General features: G+C 43.2%; 2 long non-coding RNA genes across 6 annotated transcripts; one reads left to right on the forward strand and one right to left on the reverse strand.

Moving 5' to 3' along the window:
• Positions 1-2175: 2175 nt before the first annotated feature.
• Positions 2176-5091, forward strand: LOC106560657 (uncharacterized). Its single transcript, XR_001318644.2, has 2 exons — positions 2176-2655; positions 3670-5091. It is a non-coding gene; the product is annotated as an uncharacterized lncRNA (long non-coding RNA).
• LOC106560645 (uncharacterized) lies at positions 4956-10550 on the reverse strand. 5 transcript variants are annotated; one of them, XR_006756971.1, is made up of 9 exons: positions 10188-10547; positions 9008-9147; positions 8576-8799; positions 7745-7929; positions 7305-7458; positions 6937-7212; positions 6639-6813; positions 6011-6222; positions 4956-5784 (listed from the first exon to the last, which is right to left on the reverse strand). It is a non-coding gene; the product is annotated as an uncharacterized lncRNA (long non-coding RNA). The 5 variants fall into 5 exon arrangements; XR_001318639.2 differs by having other exon boundaries at positions 6011-6813; positions 10188-10550; XR_001318641.2 differs by having other exon boundaries at positions 4956-6222; positions 10188-10542.
• Positions 10551-21682: the final 11132 nt, after the last annotated feature.

The raw sequence follows: 21682 nt of genomic DNA on the forward strand, positions 1-21682 counted from the left end.
GCTTCGGGCTCGAACGGTGTATATACCACGATTCAATGGAGAGTGGAGGCTGGGTGGTTCGGCTTGAATTCACCCGCTTAGACACAGCTACTCGTCCGTAGCTCGTGTAGAAAAATATTTCTTTGTCTTCAACCTTGTGTTTCGTTTTGGGGTTCGTTGACTTTGTTAGACCTTCGCTGCAGCTTGGGGTCAATTAGACTCCTATGTTAATTCTTCACTCTCCTGTCTTATACCCTAGGGTCAGAAGTGGGCGTAACCGCCTTTAGTGCAATTCTCTGGGCGGACCAAGTTAAGGGGCAAGGCCTAGATTTGACTAAAATCCTATTTTAGACCCTACCTTCACATCTCATCTTTACCAAAACATTCTCTTTGATTTGGATATTTTCCACACAACGTACAATGTATAAACATCAGGCATATACTGGGAAAACTCTTAAAGGTACAATGTTTTCATAATAACGTCATCTCTTAACCTTTAATAACAATTCAAAAGTTACATACATTTTCATATTCCACCTCTCGTCATGACCACCATTGTGGCTGACGGAAACCATTGTTCCAAAGTCCCTTTATTGCATGTTTTAATGTTCTGAGGCCAGTTCTCCATAGTGAGAGGACAAAGGAATTTCTCAGTGGCCTAAGGTTTATTATGGGCGTGAGGTGTCATAAAACCCCCCACATCTTCAGACCCCTAGATCTCTCCTCATCTGTTGGGGGTTTGGGAGATAATCTGTAGGGTGGTGGTCTCCTGTACCCTGACCTGATCAGGACAGTCATGACACCACAAACATACTTGTATACTTGCCTGTCTGTCTCTTCACAGCCCCCACTGTTCCATAAGGTGGGTCTTTATCTGATTTTTAAGTCTTATTTTACGGCTTGAGTTACTTGATGTGGAATAGAGTTCAATGTAGTCATGGCTGTATGTAGTACTGTGTGCCTCCCATAGTCTGTTCTGGACTTGGGGACTGTGAAGAGACCTATTGCGGCATGTCTTGTGGGGTAGGCATGGGTGTCTGAGCTGTGTGCTAGTATTTCAAACAGACAGCTCGGTGTATTCAACATGTCAATACCTCTCACAAATACAAGTAGTGATGAAGTCAAGCTCTCCTCCACTTTGAGCCAGGAGAAATTGACAGGCATATTATTAATATTAGCTCTCTGTGTACATATAGGGCCAGCCTTGCTGCCCTGGGCCAGCCTTGCTGCCCTGGGCCAAATGTAATTTTCATACATCCCTCTTTGTGGCACCTAACTACACAACTGAACAGTAGTCCAGGTGCGACAAAACTAGGGCCTGTAGGACCTGCCTTGTTGATAGAGTTGTTAAGAAGGCAGAGAAGCGCTTTATTATGGACAGACCTCTGCTCATCTTAGCTACTGTTGCATTAATATGTTTTGACCATGACAGTTTATTGTCCAGGGTTACTCCAAACAGTTTAGTGTACTCAACTTGCTCAATTTTCATATTATTCATTACAAGATTTAGTTGAGGTTTAAGGTTTAGTGAATGATTTGTCTCAAATACAATGCTTTTAGTGTTTGAATTATTTAGGAATAACTTATTTCTTGCCACCCATTCTGAAACTGACTGCAGCTCTTTGTTAAGCATTGCAGTTTTTTTTAACTTGCTGTGGTAGTTGACGTGTATAATGTTGAGTCATCAGCATACATAGACACACAGGCTATACTCAGAGCCAGTCGCAGGTCACTACTAAAGATTTTAAAAAGTAAGGAGCCTAGACAGCTGCCCAGGGGAATGCCTGACTCTACCTGGATTATGTTGGAGAGGCTTCCATTAAAGAACACCCTCTGTGTTCTGTTAGACAGGTAACTCTCTATCCACAATATAGCAGTGGATGTAAAGCCATAACACGTTTTTAAGCAGCAGATTATGATCGATAATGTCAAAATCTGCACCAACAATTTTTTTTATAATACATTTCTCTCAACCAATCATCAGTAATTTGTGTAAGTGCCATAGGGAATGCTGTTCCCTATAAACATGCTGAATATCTGTTAATTTGTTTACTGTGAAAAAGCAATGTATCAATGGCGCCGGAGGGGATGGCTGCCTTTTTATGGGCTCCTAACCAATTGTGCTATTTTATGTGTTTTCTCCCATTGTTTGTAACTTATTTTGTACATAATGTTGATGACCGAAAAGAGCTTCTGAATATCAGAACAGCGATTACTCACCTCGAACTGGACAAAGATGTATTATTTATTTAATGACTAAGACGCGAAGGACATAATGTTGCTCCCAGACAAGGCCCAAATCTATGGAACGCCGTTTGGGTCTTAAAGCACATGGTCAAAACATGATCTTTTTAATGCTACGTGTGTGAAGTAAACAGGTGGAGGCTCTAAATTAACATCTTCACGGGCTAAATTAATGCCTACACGCGTCAAATAAGCATGTGCAAATATGTTTGCAGGTGGTTCAACATGTGCTAAATAAACGTCTGCAAGCGGTCCTGCACACGTCAAGTTAACGCCTACAGCTGCTAAATATACACCTACACACGCTAACTTAACGCATTCTTTAATATGCTAATTTTACTAGCCAATTTCCCTCCCTCCTCCTTTCAACCAGATTTCACAGTTTGAAGGAACTTCCTTTTCCACTGCAAGCAGAGTTTGAACCTTTACAAGGTAATGGTTTTGTCTTTGAAATTTGTTGTTACTGAATCGTAAGGTTTATCAGCTAGTTTACAGTGGAAGGATCTGTTTCTCATCACTGGCTATAAAATGCAGCTAACATTAATCTAGCACCAGGATCAGCAGTGCTTAGCATAAGCTAAGTCAGATACTTGCTAGCTAATTTAGCTAACGTCGGTAGCCTCGAACCCCAGCCATATTATATCATATAGTTAGCCTCAAACTTTGCCTGGTCATACTGCTAGCCGCAGTGAACGGCACCGTGTTGTGTTTTATTAAAAGCCCTGCTGAAAAAACATGTAAACTATAACAGCCACGAAAACACATTGGACTTTTGATACCATCAAGGTAAATTACATACTAGCAAGATTGTTGCTTGAATGCAGGACCAGGCATACATAGATGAGACAACGGAGATGCTCAAAATCCTGGTAGTTCTAGATTTTTGGACTATTGTCTTTATTTTGCAAATTTGGCTAGTGACAACCTTGTAAACCTTTGCTAACGTCTAACGTTACATGTCAGCTTTCGAACAGAGTAGACTTTAATGTGCACGTTCACTTTTTGAATATTTATATTCCTTCAAAGCTACCTAAATGTGACTTATCGGCTAGTACTGAAGCAGGACATGTTTTTGAGTTCCGTTTTTAGCCCAAAGCCTTGTATTTAAGCAAAACAACAACTTAAGGTCAGCAACTTCTTCAGCCTGACTGGCTTTCATTTAAATGCTAGCGTTAGCCGCGCTAGCTCGCGATTAGCATGAAGACAGAAAAGCTCACATAAAGCAAATTTGGCTAGTGACAACCTTGTAAAACCTTTGCTAACGTCTAACGTTACATGTCAGCTTTCGAACAGAGTAGACTTTAATGTGTACGTTCACATTTTGAATATTTATATTCCTTCGAAGCTTATCAGGGTAAAATAACTTCAGGCATATACACAGTACTGCTTCAAAGGAATAGGGTTCCCATTCCTTCCACTTTATTTTCCCACAATTGTGTCTTGCAGAAGGGAACCATGAAGAGGAGCTTGGAGTGGGCAAGGGGGATGCTGATAAAGCAGCAGAGAAGACCTGATTCATCAAGTATCAATTAATTCTGGTGATTCTCACCTGGTTGGCATGCATGCACAACATGACAAGGTGTACAACATTAAGCCCAATCAAATATCCAATGTTATTCAAACATGTATCCCAATTTACAGTCAAGCAACGTTTGTCAGCTGTGTTAATGTTATGAACTACAAACAATCTATGGTTCTTGGAGTCAATGAATCAATTGAAAGGGACTACAATTAGACATTTTTAAACTGTGCCAGTAAAGATGACAAAGTCATCTGCTCTTATGGTTATGTTTACGTTTTTTCCAGACACTTCAATCTGACACTCTTGTTAATGTTTGACGTCAGGCAAAACATCTTCAGCCACTGTAGGACGGAGAGCCGCTGGTTGGCATTTGACTGCAGTGTCTGTGGGTGTACCAGGAAAGGACGTTAGAAGTTAGGTCCCTATGATATCAATGCTTCTTACCATCTCCACTGCAGCCCAGTCGATATCAATTTAAAAAAACTGGAACAATAGATAGTGTAGCACAATGTACAACTCCAGTTTGCCTATTGTCCCAACAAATGTCAATTATACATTTTTACATACGTCAGAGTGCATTTTATTTTATAGCTCTGCTTTCAACGCCATCCTGACCCACAAACTGGTTTGCAGACTCAGGGCTCTGGGTGTAAATCCTGTAATAACAAATTTCGATTTTTTACATTATCATAAGAATGTGTATCCCCAGAATTGACGTGACACTACCATGGTACACATGAGTACATGAAGGAGCTGTGGGACCCAACACTACCATGGTACACATGAGTACATGAAGCAGCTCTGGGACCTGACACTACCATGGTACACATGAGTACATGAAGGAGCTGTGGGACCCGACACTACCATGGTACACATGAGTACATGAAGGAGCTGTGGGACCCGACACTACCATGGTACACATGAGTACATGAAGGAGCTGTGGGACCTGACATAATGATGATAGGACAACAGTCTCAGCGTAAACAAAACAAAGTACATGGTGATACTTGACCATTCTCCCATCTACTGTACATTGACATGGAGATGATCAGCAGCTTCAAGTTCCTGGGCACCCTGATATCCTTTTCTGCCTTCAGTTACTTCACTCAAAGTCCCACTTGTGCTTCTCCACTACCCTCAAACTTGCTCCACCACGACCTATGTACCAACTACAGTGTCTTTTATTGCCATTACACATGTAAATGAAATGTACATATTTACGGTAGGATTTATTTATGGTAACATTGCACATATTGTAACAGTCCCTTGACATACATGACTTAACTATGCATAATGCTCAGTTTACCCACTAAGAAATCATACATTTATTAAATCTGCATTATTTATTACTGTGTCCAATTGATTCTGGTTGGTTGTAATGTTTTTGAAAACTTTCACTGCACAACTTTTTTTGCTGATGGACAATCCGGTCGGAAACTTTAATAATATCAATTCTTTTGGGACACATCACCAATTAACATTGGCTGCAGTATTCCGAACTTACTAGGTAGTCATGCAATAAACGTTTTGGATAATTCCCCTTAAATGAATTCTTTAAATCAAATTGAATTTGTCACATGCGCCAAATACAACAGTGAAATGCTTATTTAAAAACCCTTAACCAAAAATGCAGTTTAAAAAAAACGACAAAAAGAGTAAATAATTAAAGAGCATCAGTAAAATAACAATAGCGAGGCTATATACTGTACAGGGGATACCGGTACAGGGAATGTTCGGGGGCACCGGTTAGTCAAGTTAATATATATATATGTAGGTAGAGATATTAAAGTGACTATGCATAGATAGTAGCAGCAAATAGTCTGGGTAGCCATTTGATTAGATGTTCAGTAGTCTTATGGCTTGGGGGTAGAATCTGTTTAGAAGCCTCTTGGACATAGACTTGGCGCTCCGGTACCACTTGCTGTGTGGTAGCAGATAGAACTGTAGCTGTGGCTCCACTGGCAATCCCAGCCTAGGAATGCTGAAACCCCCGAAGTGAAAATGAAAACCTTCTCCATGGAGAAGGGTATGTGTTCCCCCTGAAAAAAAGGGAAGGGGGGGTCATTAAAGTCCATAAGTAACACTTGTTGGAGAGCACAATACTCTAAGTGAAGGTAGTTTGGGATTTCATTTATCCATTACATTCTTAGGGGGACCATGGAAGAATAAGGCTATAAAATGCTGTCCCACAGTTGTGAGAGTGATTAGGTGATGTTTTACTGATGTGGGCCGTGTTACTTCAATGATCATGGTTTTGCATCTAACCTTCCACCTCCAGAAGCCAGTCCCCCCAGAAACATATGACTCTTCTCTCTATTGCTCTTTGATTGGTACCATGTGGAGAGCACTCTGCTTTGAAGAGAGAAGCTATGTCTGGCCAAAAGAGGTTTCTCAGCGTAGATGAAACACTCTCTGAAGAGGCTTCAGTGTCTATTCATGTAAGGCAGGAGACCTAGACACTCCAGACCTCTTTGAATCTATAAAGTAAAAAAAGTCAATGAATTAACCCTGAAGAATTTAACTAAACTTGAGACTCACTACTCAAGAGCATCCCATATCCTGCTTTCTAAGTAGAACTTTGTGGCTGACTCCACCATGGCATCCCTCTCCAATGTACGAATGTATCGCACTGGACCCAACTCGACCGCTTCCTGTGCCTCGTCAACAGTTTGTGCTAACTGGATCTTAAATTGTTTGTTTATTGAACAGTGTTTTGGGAAAAATTAGCAAAATAAACTGATTATCACTACCCTTAAAAAACATTGACTGCCAACAAAAGGAAACCAAATCCATGTGGAAAAGTCTTCATGAACATCTACAACCCTAATATTTTTTTTCGAACTTAGTGCAAATGAACAGTAACATAGCATCCATCACAGTATAAAGTACTTACCTTCTCCAACTTCTCTCTTAAGTTATATTCCACCATTTCTTTCATTTCTGGCACAGGAGGTTGTAGGCCATATACTTGCCTGTATAGCCTCTGAAAAAATGTGTCTTTACACCCCCATGTACTAGACAGACAGCAATCATGTGGCCCACCTGCTTGTATACGCCATCATAGAGTGCTGTCACACAGAAGACAAACAGTAAATAAAGGACACATTACATACAAAAATCAAATGTCTTACTCAAGTCATATATATTGCCATAAACAAACGTGTCTTTGTTGGTGTAAAAGTGTAACTCACCTTGAGAGTTGCAAGAAAGGCATTTTTGCCAATCAGGTCCCTCAAATATTGCAAAGGAATGGATGGCACTCATTAGCAGCCAGAGAAATTCTCTTGAGGGACCACCCTCATCAGCTGCCCCTTTTCCGTCACCATCCCTAAAAACCATGTCTATTTTTGCCTCCGGATTAAAGCGGGCTCTCTTAAAGCCTCTCATTGCACAATCATAAACGTTGTCCCTCATCACGTTAATTCGGTTGGCATCTCATTAACTTCAGCAGTGTTTGGAGGTCAACACTAAAAGAGACATTCAGAATAACAAAGCTCAGATACTTCCCACAATTCATCTGTAATAACAAGACATTTAATTGTTTACAGGGATGACATACTCATTGTCATCACCAACATCAACAGAAGAGTGTGGTGAAGGTGGACGATAAGCCTCAGGGAATGGTGGAGGGGGGCCACAAGAAGTGGTGCAGAAGATGGGGGGGCCACAGGAATAGGTGCTGCCACAAGTGTAGCCTCGTTTGTAGAAGTAGTCTGTAAAAGGTCATTTAAAGGCTTATACATTTCAAAAACATGGAGAAAGGAATAAAGCTGTCAAACATAATGTGATTGCGTTCTGAAAACGATTTACAGAAATAAAATGTAGCCGCATGCATCACTCACTATAGAATGTAATCAATGTGTAGGTCCAGAAGACTATAGAATGTAATCAATGTGTAGGTCCAGAAGACTATAGAATGTAATCAATGTGTAGGTCCAGAAGACGTTTTAAGGATGCATGTTGCTCTATTTTTTAAATAATATTTTCAATATGTATTACATTCATCAAGCAGACAGTGTTGTTTTCTCCTCAATGGTCCGTCCTAACTCTGGAGGGAACGCCATATCTGGAGACAGCATTTATGAAGCAATCCATTACAGTACTGCTGCGATTGTTGCTGGAAGCACGGAGAAACAATGAGACGGCTGAACCCATCAATGCCACCATGTATGACTATCCTCCACCTAAATCAGAAAATACAGCACAGGTTGATACAAAAGCTGAAGACACATTAAATACACAAACATCACCATCCTCCTTTACCACTTAAATGCTGCATCAGGTTCCTGCAGTATATAACAAAGCAGCAGACCAAATATTAAATTAACATCCAAAATGTGGAACAATGTTTATGAACAATGTTTATGAACAGTCTACTGCGGATCACAACTATAAGTTCTTCCATTAGCCCTCTAAAGGCCACAACAAGTGTTTGTTCTAGACTGTTTCCTGCAGCGGAAGATGTGTGATTACAATATCTACTTCAATTGGAAAAAATAAGCACGTTTATCTTGATGACTCAAGAGGACAGACTCTCCTGTTGTTCACAATTAGGCACAAATACTTTGCTCCAACTGTTTTTGCCTCCGTATGTCCTCAATATAAGCATGTTTGTTAATTTCATGATGCAGATATTCTATCAATCACAGAAGTAGCAGAAACACAATAAAACAATTATTATCCACGAGTGACATATGGTATCAAGGGCCATTGCTTCCTGAACTGTTAGTTGTTGATGAACAAGTTGTTGATTAACAATTTGAGATGTTACAATGTACAACTTCTCACCAGTGATATAGAAAATTGTGTCAATCACAAAGATACATCTACCTTATCAGTTTGTGGTTTCCATCAAGGTGCCATAACGAGTTTGGTCCAGCAACACGACATGACCTTCTATGCAGCCTCTGCGACATGGCTCTTTTAACACGAAGCATGCTGTCCCTCACTCTGCGTCTCTGAACCCAGAGCCCTTAATTGTGATCGAACAGCCTCCGGTCCACGTTTGTCGTTCCCAACCACCAAGTCCTTAATCTTTTCATCCAGAGCCAAGTCTGAAATGTCAGAATATAACAGTGTATGTGACAGATGGAAGTGTCTGGGGTAAAAAAGGAACAATGGACAGGGATAAGGTCATATCATCATAGTCATTTTAAAGTCCCGTCTTGATTGTAGTCATTCTAAATTGTTTGATTGGTAAGAAACTGGAACCCATGTATCTAAAGTCTGTAGTTTATAGCATTACTCCCAAGCACAACTGACCTTAGACGACATTTGACTGTCGATCTGAGACACACTGAAAGCACAGGACATCAGAAACCTCAGTTGCTCTTGAGTGATGGCATAACAAGGCGCACCTCTAGCTCCTCTCCAAGTCTGAGGAGCCCGGTAAGTGGAACTGGCTGTGACAATAATACACTGTGTTTAGGCTTACTTTATGTTTTGTGACACAGCCCACCCCCCTCATTCCAAAAACACTTTTAAATTATAGTAACTGTCACAAATTGTGGCCAAGTAATGCTTTTATAATTTTGGATTTTAAAGCCAAGACATAAATAGAAATGTTGACCAAGAACAAATAGAATGGGCAGCAGGAGAACGAAGAGTGAAAAAAAAAACATTTATCAGCCTCCCCCTAGCACACTCAAGGCTCCTCTGCATGGTTTCCATTCTGCAAGACGACAGTTTTGTGAAAATACAGACCATGGATGCGACTGAGATTCCTGTTCAAACAGTGCCACAGTACTAACGTTAACGTTCCTGGTTTATGTCTGAAGTTGTTAATTTCTACATCATAGGCTTAGATGAAATATTCATATTTCAAAGGGTATTCAAAAATATATCTGTGCTGTTGGAAAGCTGATATGTTATATGTTATTATATTAGCAAAGTTTTTACTAGGTTGTCCTAGGTCAAATAATGAGCATTGTAAATGTTTTCATGCTAATCGCGAGCTAGCGCGGCTAAGGCTAGGTAGCATTGCCAGCCTGCATGAAGTTTTAGATCTTCAGTTGTTGTTTTGCCTAAAAATACAAAAACATGTTTGACGTCAGTACTCCTCGATAATAAGTCACCTTTATGTAACTAGCAGGGCTGTAAAAATATTACAAGACGGCGCCGTTCACTGTGGCTATGGCCGGGGTGTGCAGCTAAGGAACGTTATCAAGCGAACTAGTAACTAATTTAGCAATTCAGCCATTTAAATACCAGCATTCATTACAACAAAATATACATATTCTACATATACTAGCTAAATATAAAATACTCCCTTGGCCTAATCTGATTTACAATATTAGTGACACATAGACCTAAGTTACTTGCACTGCTGTCTCAGTGTCTGAGCCTCCAACATAGCTGCATAGTCATACACAGATCCGTCCTCTGTGTTAGCTAGCAGATCAACTTTATGATTAAGTAATAATAGTATTTAAAAAGAATCAACCTTCTTAACGTGGACTGAAGGGCATCAAGTTTGCAGCGGATATGTAAGTTCCTTCTCGCCATCTTCAATTGTGGTGTTGTTGCATCAAACTGACTGTACACTAATTTAATGAAAGGAGGAGCTAGGGAAATTGGCTGGTAAAATTAGCATATTAATTAAAGAACCCGTTAAGTTAGCGTGTGTAGGTGTATATTTAGCAGCTGTTGGCGTTAATTTGACGTGTGCAGGACGGCTTGCAGCCGTTTATTTAGCACATTTGCACGCACTTATTTGATGCGTATAGGTGTTCATTTAACGCGTGCGCACATTAATTTAGCACCTGCACACGTTAATTTAGTGCCTGCACGTGTTAATTTAGCGCCTGCACCTGCTTACTTTACACACGCAGCATTAAAAATATCGCGTTTTGACCACGTGCTTTAAGACCCAAACGGCGTTCCATACAAATCCCCGTCATTCGCATGTAGAAAAGTAGGAGATACAGGGAGCGCAGATCAGGGTGCCTTGTGAGAATTAGTCAGCGAGTGGGTAACCTGCCTCTACCGTCAGTTCTATTGGCCAATGTGCAATCACTGGAGAATAAACTGGATGAGCTCCATTCGAGACTATCCTACCAATGGGACATTAAAAACTGTAATCGCTGATGTTTCACCGAGTCGTGACTGAATGACAACATGGATAATATGCAGTTGGCTGGGTTTTCCGTATATTTATCACCACAAACCAACGCTGGCACTAAGACCGCACTCAACAAGCTGTATAAGGCCATAAGCAAACCAGAAAATGCTCATCCAGAAGCGGCGCTCCTAGTGGCCTCATTTCTACCAGCATGTCACATGTGCAACCAGAGGGGGAAAAAAACTAGACCACCTTTACTCCACACACAAAGACGCATGCAAAGCTCTCCCTTGCCATCCATTTGGAAAATCTGACCATAATTCTATCCTCCTGATTCCTGCTTACAAGCAAAAATTAAAGCAGGAAGTACCAGTGACTCGCTCAATACGGAAGTGGTCAGATGACGCAGTGCTATGCTGCAGGACTGTTTAACTAGCAGACTGGAATATGTTCCAGAATTCATCCAATGGATTTGAGTACACCACCTCAGTCACCGGCTTCATCAATAAGTGCATCGATGACATCCTCCCCACAGTGACCGTACGTACATATCCCAACCAGAAGCCATGGATTACAGGCAGCATCCGCATCGAGCTAAAGGCTATTATGGACTACAAAGGGAAACCCAGCCACGAGCTGCCTGTGACGCAAGCCTACCAGATGGGCTAAATGCCTTTTATGCTCACTTCGAGGAAAGCAACACTGAAGCATGCATGAGAGCACCAGCTGTTCCGGACAACTGTGTGATCACGCTCTCCGTAGCCATTGTGAGCAAGAACTTTAAACAGGTCAACATTCACGAGGCCGCGGGGCTAGACGGATTACCAGGACGTGTACTCAGAGCATGCACGGACCAACTGGCAAGTGTCTTCACTGACATTTTCACCTCTCCCTGACCGAGTCTGTAATACCGACATGTTTCAAGCAGACCAACATAGTCCCTGTGCCAAGAAAGCGAAGGTAACCTGCCTAAATGACTACCGCCCCGTAGCACTCACGTTGGTAGCCATGAAGTGCTTTGAAAGGCTGGTAATGGCTCACATCAACACCGTCATCCCAGATGACACAATCTCAATCGCACTCCACACTGCCCTTTCCCACCTGGAAAAAAGGAAATCCTATGTGAGAATGCTGTTCATTGACTACAGCCCAGCATTCAGTGTTCAACACCATAGTCCCCACGAAGCTCATCATGAAGCGAAGGACCCTAGGACTAAATACCTCCCTCTGCAACTGGATCCTGGACTTCCTGACGGTCGCCCCCAGGTGGTAAGGGTGGGCAGCACCACATCTGCCACGCTGATCCTCAACACAGTGGCCCCTCAGGGGTGGGTGCTTAGTCCTGTAATCCCTGTTCACCCACGACTGCGACGCCAAGCACGACCCCAACACCATAATTCAATTTGCTGATGACACAACGGTGGTAGGCCTGATCACCGACAACGATGAGACAGCCTATAGGGAGGAGGTCAGAGACCTGGCAGAGTGGCTCCAGGACAACAACCTCTCCCTCAACGTGAGCAAGACGAAGGAGATGATCGTGGACTACAGGAAAAGGAGGGCCGAATACGCCCCCATTCACATCAACAGGGCTGTAGTGGAGCAGGTCGAGAGTTTCAAGTTCCCTGGTGTCCACATCACCAACAAACTAATATGGTCCAAACCCCTGGGGCTATAACAACACTGTACAGCATGTGTTTGATTGGGTTCCTAGAAACACTTTTATTTTATCCTAATGGTGCTGATTAGACTGGCATCTGATGGGTGTAATTGGTTTGTTTGGGCTGACCTAATTTAAATGGAGCTGTGCAACATCCCCTGTTCTGGAGAAGCTTGTGTTTCTGATTCATTCCATCTGGTTCAAACCCACAGCCCAGGTCCTGTCCCTTGACTCGAACGGCTGCTGTTCACCAGAGCATGTAACCAAATGGGTTGCACCTAATTAAAAATCTAATTGTGGCCATCCCCATGTGTATTGCTATTGATTACCTATAGTCCCATGCAAATAAATATGTTTTGACACTCCTATGATGTAAATCTTGCTTTTCATGAACAGGACCTGTGACTTGATTTGTAGCATGTGAAGGAGGTTAAAATGTAACATTGTTTGCAGTTTGGCGTTTCATTTCCTAATGGAGAGCAGCAGAGCCCAGTTGTTGGAAACTCAGGCACTGCTGTCACTAGCTCTAATCAACAGCGTGGAAACATTGGATTGATTTATTTGAAAGTAGTTCAGCTGAGTTTCCACCTCCGGCTTTGTGAAAAAAAGTTTTGTCACCTCCCCTCACTGTAAGATAAAAGTATCCAAAGTTAAAGGATGTTTCAGTGGTGAAGTGAGATACATAGCTTCTATGGGATTTGGATGTTACAGAATGTTACATTTTTGCTGAGGATGAAGCTCCAATGGTTTGTGTGTATTGGGGAAACAACTCTGTGGTCGGTATGAGGATGAGGGGACCCAGGCTAGTGCTGTTTCTGCCCCTGGCACTACTGATCCTGCAGGGCCGGGGCTTTGAGCTGCAGGACACCATCCATGCTCTCATCGAGGAGAACATCCATCTCCATGACCAGCTGGAGAACCTCACTCAGGCCCTCAGAGAGCTCAAACAGCTGCTGTGGCACCATTCCAACGGTCAGCTCTCTCCTTTACACAATGCTGTTTCTAGCTCTACCTCCTTCTCTTTCCTGTTGCCTCAGTTTTCTCATATCTTGTGTTCCATCCCTATTTCCCTCTTACTCTGTACTTCTTTAACCTCATGTTACATTTTTGGTTCAGGTGTTCATCTTCTTTTCTATTCTCCTCTTGACAGTTACAGAATTTATTTTCTCTCCTTTGCACCCTCTCCGACACTGAAATAGAGTTTCTGAAGTATTTGTGCTGGTCATACATAAGAACATGATTAAATATGGGAAATTGAATTTCATGTAGATGATCAAAGTAGGATTTTGGAAATTAGGGAATTTAACACACTATATACTGCACAGTTAATAGAGTTATTGATTGATGTTACATCTGTTTCCAGAGTGTATTTTAACTTGGTATAATAAGCATAATTATTTTGTGTTTTGGATACAGACCCTAACCATGAGCATGACGTGGATATTCAGCATCTCTGGGATGAATGGTCAGAACATGGTCAGTAACCAATCTGATTTCTCCTTTCCCCTCTCCTCTGCAAATCTAACCATTGCACACTGTATATCCAGCCATAACATATATCTGCAGTGAATACATGAACAGATCTAGAGCAAGGGCACTGCATTCAAAGAACAGGGGAAAGAGATGGCATAGACCGTTAGTCCACATTAATCATACGCCTAAATGAAGCAGCTGGGTCCCAGTGGTGGTGTTACCACCATTGGGCCAATACCACAGGCAAAGTTTTTTGTACATCAACTCTTCTACCTAACACCAACAGTACTGTAAAATATAATTGTCTTGTGACAAGATAGCCATAAAAAGAAATGTAAGCCCATGATTTCAGTGGTTTGTTTGATGTAATGCAGTCCTAAATATGCAGAGATATATAGTACCAGGCAAAGGTTTGGACACCTAGTCATTCAAGGGTTTTTCTTTACTTTGACTATTTTCTACATTGTAGAATAATAGAGAAGACATGAAAACTATGAAATAACACATGGAATCATGTAGTAACCAAAAAAGTGTTAAACAAATCAAAATATTTTATATGTGAGATTCTTCAAAGTAGCCACCCTTTGCCTTGATGACAGTTTTGCACACACTTGACATTCTCTCAACCAGCTTCATGAGTCCTGTGTGGCTCAGTTGGTAGAGCATGGTGTTTGCAATGCCAGGGTTGTGGGTTCGATTCCCACGGGGGACCAGTACGGGAAACAAAATGTATGAAATGTATACATTCACTACTGTAAGTCGCTCTGGATAAGAGCGTCTGCTAAATGACTAAAATGTAAATGACGTAGTCACCTGGAATGCATTTCAATTAACAGGTGTGCCCTGTTAAAAATTAATTTGGGGAATTTCTTTCCTTAATGCATTTGTGTTGTGACAAGGTAGGAGTGGAATACAGAAGATAGCCCTATTTGGTAAAAGACCAAGTCCATATTATGGCAAGAACAGCTTAAATAAGCAAAGAGAAATGACAGTCCATCATTACTTTAAGACATGAAGGTCAGTCAATTCGGAACATTTCCTGAACTTTGAAAGTTTCTTCAAGTGCAGTCGCAAAAACCATCAAGAGCTATGGTGAAACTGGCTCTCATGAGGACCGCCACAGGAAAGGAAGACCCAGAGTTACCTCTGCTGCAGAGGATAAGTTCATTAGAATTACCAGCCTCAGAAATTGCAGCCCAAATAAATTCTTCAGAGTTCCAGTAACAGACACATCACAACTACAACTGTTTAGAGGAGACTGTGTGAATCAGGCCTTCATGGTCAAATTGCTGCAAAGAAACCACTACTAAAGGACACCAATAAGAAGAAGAGACTTGCTTGGGCCAAGAAACACGAGCAATGGACATTAGACAGGTGGAAATCTGTCCTTTGGTCTGATGAGTCCAAATATGAGATTTTTGGTTCCAACCGCTGTGTCTTTGTGAGACGCAGAGAAGTTGAACGGATGATCTCCGCATGTGTGATTCCCACCATGAATCATGGAGGAGGAGATGCGATGGTGACACTGTCTGTGATTTATTTAGAATTCAAGGCACACTTAACCAGCATGGCTACCACAGCATTCTGCAGTAATACGCCATCCCATCTGGTTTGCGCTTAGTGGGACTATCATTTGTTTTTCAACAGGACATTGACCCAAAACACTTCCAGGCTGTGTAAGGGCTATTTGACCAAGGAGAGTGATGGAGTGCTGCATCAGATGACCTGGTCTACACAATCACCCAACCTCAACCGAATTGAGATGGTTTGGGATGAGTTGGACCACAGAGTGAAGGTAAAGCAGCCAACAAGAGCTCAGCATACATGGGAACTCCTTCAAGACTGTTGGAAAAGCATTCCAGGTGAAGCTGGTTGAGAGAATGCCAAGAGCGGGCAAAGCTGTCAAGGCAAAGGGTGGCTACTTTGAAGAATGTCAAATATATTTTGATTTGTTTAACACTTTTTTGGTTACTACATGAGTCCATATGTCTTATTTCATAGTTTTGATGTCTTCACTATTATTATTACAATATAGAAAATAGTAAAAATAAAGAAAATCCCTTGAATGAGTAGGTGTGTCCACACTTTTGACTGGTACTGTACGTATTTGGAAAGTGAAGCTAAAATTCTTTTGGCTCTATACTCCAGGATTTTGGATTTGAGATTGAATGATGAATACAAGGCGACAGTACCAAATGTCACCTTCAGTTGAGGGTATTCGCAAATGTATTTATTTTTTCCATTTGTGACTCCAAAATGACAAGACATGATATTCATAATAAGTTACTTTTGAGCACTGTAACTACTGTGAGGGAGGTCTACCTGGTAGTAGTTGTAGGTTTTTACATTACCCAAGATCAGTCTGTGCTTTTATTTGACCATGAGGAAAAAGAGCTGTGTAAATACCACAACGCAGGTTTGATTGATTTGAGCCCATAGTCACTGTACAAATGATCAAGGTTGTTCTCTGTCTTGCAGGCATCAGTGCAGAGACCCATCTCCTGTTGGAGCATGCTCTGTGTGGACATGACGCCCATGGTTCAGCCAGTCCTCTCCATGTGCACCCCCCCCTCTTTTTGATAACGCTCCCCTGTATCACTGTACTCCTGCTGGGAGCATTTTAGGCTACATTGACTGGTTTAAATTGGCTGTCATCATTGGTTGGACAATCTCTACAGGGCTTTTTGCAAACTGCAAAGGAACATATTGGTGATTAAAGAAAGTGCTTTCAGAATAATAATATGGTGCTCTTGTAACGGCAGTATTTGGGTTGCTAGCTGATTGACTGACCATTAAATGCTTGTCTCGAAATAAGACCTTCAATCGTATTATAATTAATCAATGTGATATATTGTTTGGTCTGCTATGAACTATATGTAGTGAAATGTATATGCACTTTTAGTGTATTTGGAAATCACAATCACCAGTGAGGCAATGTTAAGTTTTATGCATGAATGCCTCTGATTTTTCAGCTGTCTTAAACAGACCAATGATGTGATATTGTTAGCTTAGCATAGCTTTGAACTTTATATAATGTGCAATCACTGTTGTGTTGGACACAATATGGTCTACTTCCCGATTCTCCACACTTCTCCCAAAGTGTGCACACTTCCGATCATGTCTTTAAAAGCAATGGATTGGTGTAATCATTGTCTGGAGTTTCCACCATTGCTGAATTCATGACAAATTCAGTGAATGTGCACACTTTGGGAAAAGGGTGAAGAATCAGAATGTAGCCATGGTCTCCCTGCAGTGATATACAAAAATGTTACTGAAAAAAAAAGTGCTGAATAAAACTTACAAACCAAGCAACAGCTATAATTTTTGGACTGGTAGCCTTTGCACCAGGTTGTTCAAATGTTCACTACTTCACTGTCAGTAAATCAGGAGTAATTGTAAATGGTGAACAACTTCTGAGATAAAAAAAAGTGTGTATCATTGCCATTTTTATACCCCAGAAGAAGAAGAAGCTGCATGCTTTGTGAATGCATACTACCCCTTAAACAAAAATACACCATGTGTAGCCTAAGTCAAATAAAGCTAGTTTATTTTATCCATAATATTAACAGGTATAAAACTAACAAAATGTCCCTTTGGACAGAACATTTTCTACAGGGTGAGCTAGTCTTGATAAACATGCACAAATAAGAGACATTGGACCAGAAAAAAACAATGCATTGTCACAATTAAAAACAAATAAGTTAAAGCTTAAACAAAACAAAAAAATAATGTCTGCATATCATTGTAAAACAAATAATAGGTCTCAGTCTTGGTTTATTGATGTAACTAGTCAAACTAACATGACGTGTAATGAAGCATATACCTTACGTGAATAAATATTATAATTAATAGGGAATGTATAGGTCTTTAGGTCCTGTCGATCATATCAACCCACTTCACTAGCTGCAGGCAAATTCAAATCTGGACCTTGAAGCCAGTTCCACTGCTGTTTTTCATTATTTCCCTCTAATCAGGCACTGATTTAGACATGGGACACCATGTGGGTGCAATTCATTTCCCAGGTAGAACAGGTCATGGCTACAGGGACACAGTCTTTTCACAACACTTTGATACAAAGTGATTTTTGTAGCAGGTTAAGAAAGCATTTTCGCTAACCTTAACCTCAGTCTCCTAACCTGCTTCGAAAAAGTCACTTCGGTATCAAAGTGCCGTGATAAGCGTTTCCCCATGGCTAGAACGGATGCAGCTAATGTCAAAGTGAGATCAAAAGTTGCATGTTCGAGTGGCGTTGGGGGAATTTTTGCATTTTAGCTAACACTAACCTAATTCTCCTAACCTGCTACGTACATTTGTATAACCTGCTGCGTAAGTTCTCCTAACCTGCAAGGAAAAGTCCCTTCTGACATTCGCTGCATCCCATCTAGTCAACCGATAGAGCAGCACTACTCTGGACCTCCAGGCTCAGATTTGAATACCCCTGCATTAGGGTACTGTTTTTTGAATGAGCATTTTGCTAATATTGCCAATATGGTGTCCAGTACAGCTCTATTGCCGTTTAAAACTGAGCGACTCCACAACATGAAATTACTTCCTGTAACGCCCATGACAAAATTTCACACCATCATCAAAGGGAGTCGCAAATTTGTCAACAAGGTATTTGCGGAAAGTAATCGCATGTTGAGTTTCTCAATTTCGAACAACTCTGGCGGTATCAAGCACTGACTAGCCAGGAGATAATGTGGTAGTGGAAACCACGCTATTGAATTTGAGTGCATTCAATAGTCTGTCTTAGTTGTAGGTCAAATCACACCATTATGTGTGTACGTAGGGGTTCTAGTCTGTCGACCGTGTGTGTGTGTGTGTGTGTGTGTGTGTGTGTGTGTGTGTGTACGTAGGGGTTCTAGTCTGTCGACCGTGTGTGTGTGTGTGTACGTAGGGGTTCTAGTCTGTCGACCGTGTGTGTGTGTGTGTGTACGTAGGGGTTCTAGTCTGTCGACCGTGTGTGTGTGTGTGTGTGTGTGTACGTAGGGGTTCTAGTCTGTCGACCGTGTGTGTGTGTGTGTGTGTGTGTGTACGTAGGGGTTCTAGTCTGTCGACCGTGTGTGTGTGTGTGTGTGTGTGTGTGTGTACGTAGGGGTTCTAGTCTGTCGACCGTGTGTGTGTGTGTGTGTACGTAGGGGTTCTAGTCTGTCGACCGTGTGTGTGTGTACGTAGGGGTTCTAGTCTGTCGACCGTGTGTGTGTGTGTGTGTGTGTACGTAGGGGTTCTAGTCTGTCGACCGTGTGTGTGTGTGTGTGTGTACGTAGGGGTTCTAGTCTGTCGACCATGTGTGTGTGTGTGTGTGTGTGTGTACGTAGGGGTTCTAGTCTGTCGACCGTGTGTGTGTGTGTACGTAGGGGTTCTAGTCTGTCGACCGTGTGTGTGTGTGTGCGTAGGGGTTCTAGTCTGTCGACCGTGTGTGTGTGTGTGTACGTAGGGGTTCTAGTCTGTCGACCGGTGTGTGTGTGTGTGTGTGTACGTAGGGGTTCTAGTCTGTCGACCGTGTGTGTGTGTGTGTGTGTGTACGTAGGGGTTCTAGTCTGTCGACCGTGTGTGTGTGTGTGTGTGTACGTAGGGGTTCTAGTCTGTCGACCGTGTGTGTGTGTGGGTGTACGTAGGGGTTCTAATCTGTCGACCGTGTGTGTGTGTGTGTGTACGTAGGGGTTCTAGTCTGTCGACCGTGTGTGTGTGTGTGTGCACGTAGGGGTTCTAGTCTGTCGACCGTGTGCGTGTGTGTGTGTGTGTACGTAGGGGTTCTAGTCTGTCGACCGTGTGTGTGTGTGTACGTAGGGGTTCTAGTCTGTCGACCGTGTGTGTGTGTGTACGTAGGGGTTCTAGTCTGTCGACCGTGTGTGTGTGTGTACGTAGGGGTTCTAGTCTGTCGACCGTGTGTGTGTGTGTGTACGTAGGGGTTCTAGTCTGTCGACCGTGTGCGTGTGTGTGTGTGTGTACGTAGGGGTTCTAGTCTGTCGACCGTGTGTGTGTGTGTACGTAGGGGTTCTAGTCTGTCGACCGTGTGTGTGTGTGTGTACGTAGGGGTTCTAGTCTGTCGACCGTGTGTGTGTGTGTACGTAGGGGTTCTAGTCTGTCGACCGTGTGTGTGTGTGTGTACGTAGGGGTTCTAGTCTGTCGACCGTGTGCGGTGTGTGTGTACGTAGGGGTTCTAGTCTGTCGACCGTGTGCGTGTGTGTGTACGTAGGGGTTCTAGTCTGTCGACCGTGTGCGTGTGTGTGTACGTAGGGGTTCTAGTCTGTCGACCGTGTGCGTGTGTGTGCACGTAGGGGTTCTAGTCTGTCGACCGTGTGCGTGTGTGTGTACGTAGGGGTTCTAGTCTGTCGACCGTGTGCGTGTGTGTGCACGTAGGGGTTCTAGTCTGTCGACCGTGTGCGTGTGTGTGTACGTAGGGGTTCTAGTCTGTCGACCGTGTGCGTGTGTGTGTGTACGTAGGGGTTCTAGTCTGTCGACCGTGTGTGTGTGTGTACGTAGGGGTTCTAGTCTGTCGACCGTGTGTGTGTGTGTACGTAGGGGTTCTAGTCTGTCGACCGTGTGCGTGTGTGTGTGTGTGTGTGTACGTAGGGGTTCTAGTCTGTCGACCATGTGCGTGTGTGTGTGTGTGTGTGCACGTAGGGGTTCTAGTCTGTCAACCGTGTGTGTGTGTGTACGTAGGGGTTCTAGTCTGTCGACCGTGTGTGTGTGTGTACGTAGGGGTTCTAGTCTGTCGACCGTGTGTGTGTGTGTGCACGTAGGGGTTCTAGTCTGTCGACCGTGTGGTGTGTGTGTGCACGTAGGGGTTCTAGTCTGTCGACCGTGTGCGTGTGTGTGCACGTAGGGGTTCTAGTCTGTCGACCGTGTGCGTGTGTGTGTACGTAGGGGTTCTAGTCTGTCGACCGTGTGCGTGTGTGTGCACGTAGGGGTTCTAGTCTGTCGACCGTGTGCGTGTGTGTGCACGTAGGGGTTCTAGTCTGTCGACCGTGTGCGTGTGTGTGCACGTAGGGGTTCTAGTCTGTCGACCGTGTGCGGGTGTGTGTGTGCACGTAGGGGTTCTAGTCTGTCGACCGTGTGTGTGTGTGACGTAGGGGTTCTAGTCTGTCGACCGTGTGCGTGTGTGTGTGCGTAGGGGTTCTAGTCTGTCGACCGTGTGTGTGTGTGTGCGTAGGGGTTCTAGTCTGTCGACCGTGTGTGTGTGTGCGCACGTAGGGGTTCTAGTCTGTCGACCGGGCGTGTGTGTGTGTGTGCGCACGTAGTGGTTCTAGTCTGTCGACCGGTGTGTGTGTGTGTGTGCACGTAGGGGTTCTAGTCTGTCGACCGTGTGTGTGTGTGCACGTAGGGGTTCTAGTCTGTCGACCGGTGTGTGTGTGCGTACGTAGGGGTTCTAGTCTGTCGACCGTGTGTGTGTGTGTACGTAGGGGTTCTAGTCTGTCGACCGTGTGTGTGTGTGTGCACGTAGGGGTTCTAGTCTGTCGACCGCGTGTGTGTGCACGTAGGGGTTCTAGTCTGTCGACCCGTGTGTGTGCACGTAGGGGTTCTAGTCTGTCGACCGTGTGCGTGTGTGCACGTACGGGTTCTAGTCTGTCGACCGCGTGTGTGTACGTAGGGGTTCTAGTCTGTCGACCGTGTGGTGTGTGTGTGTACGTAGGGGTTCTAGTCTGTCGACCGGGTGTGTGTGTGTGTGCACATAGGGGTTCTAGTCTGTGGTGTGTGTATGTGCGCACGATAGGGGTTCTAGTCTGTCGACCGTGTGTGT

The sequence above is a fragment of the Salmo salar genome, chromosome ssa01 (genome assembly GCF_905237065.1).
Source record: "Salmo salar chromosome ssa01, Ssal_v3.1, whole genome shotgun sequence".
Lineage (NCBI taxonomy): Eukaryota > Metazoa > Chordata > Actinopteri > Salmoniformes > Salmonidae > Salmo > Salmo salar.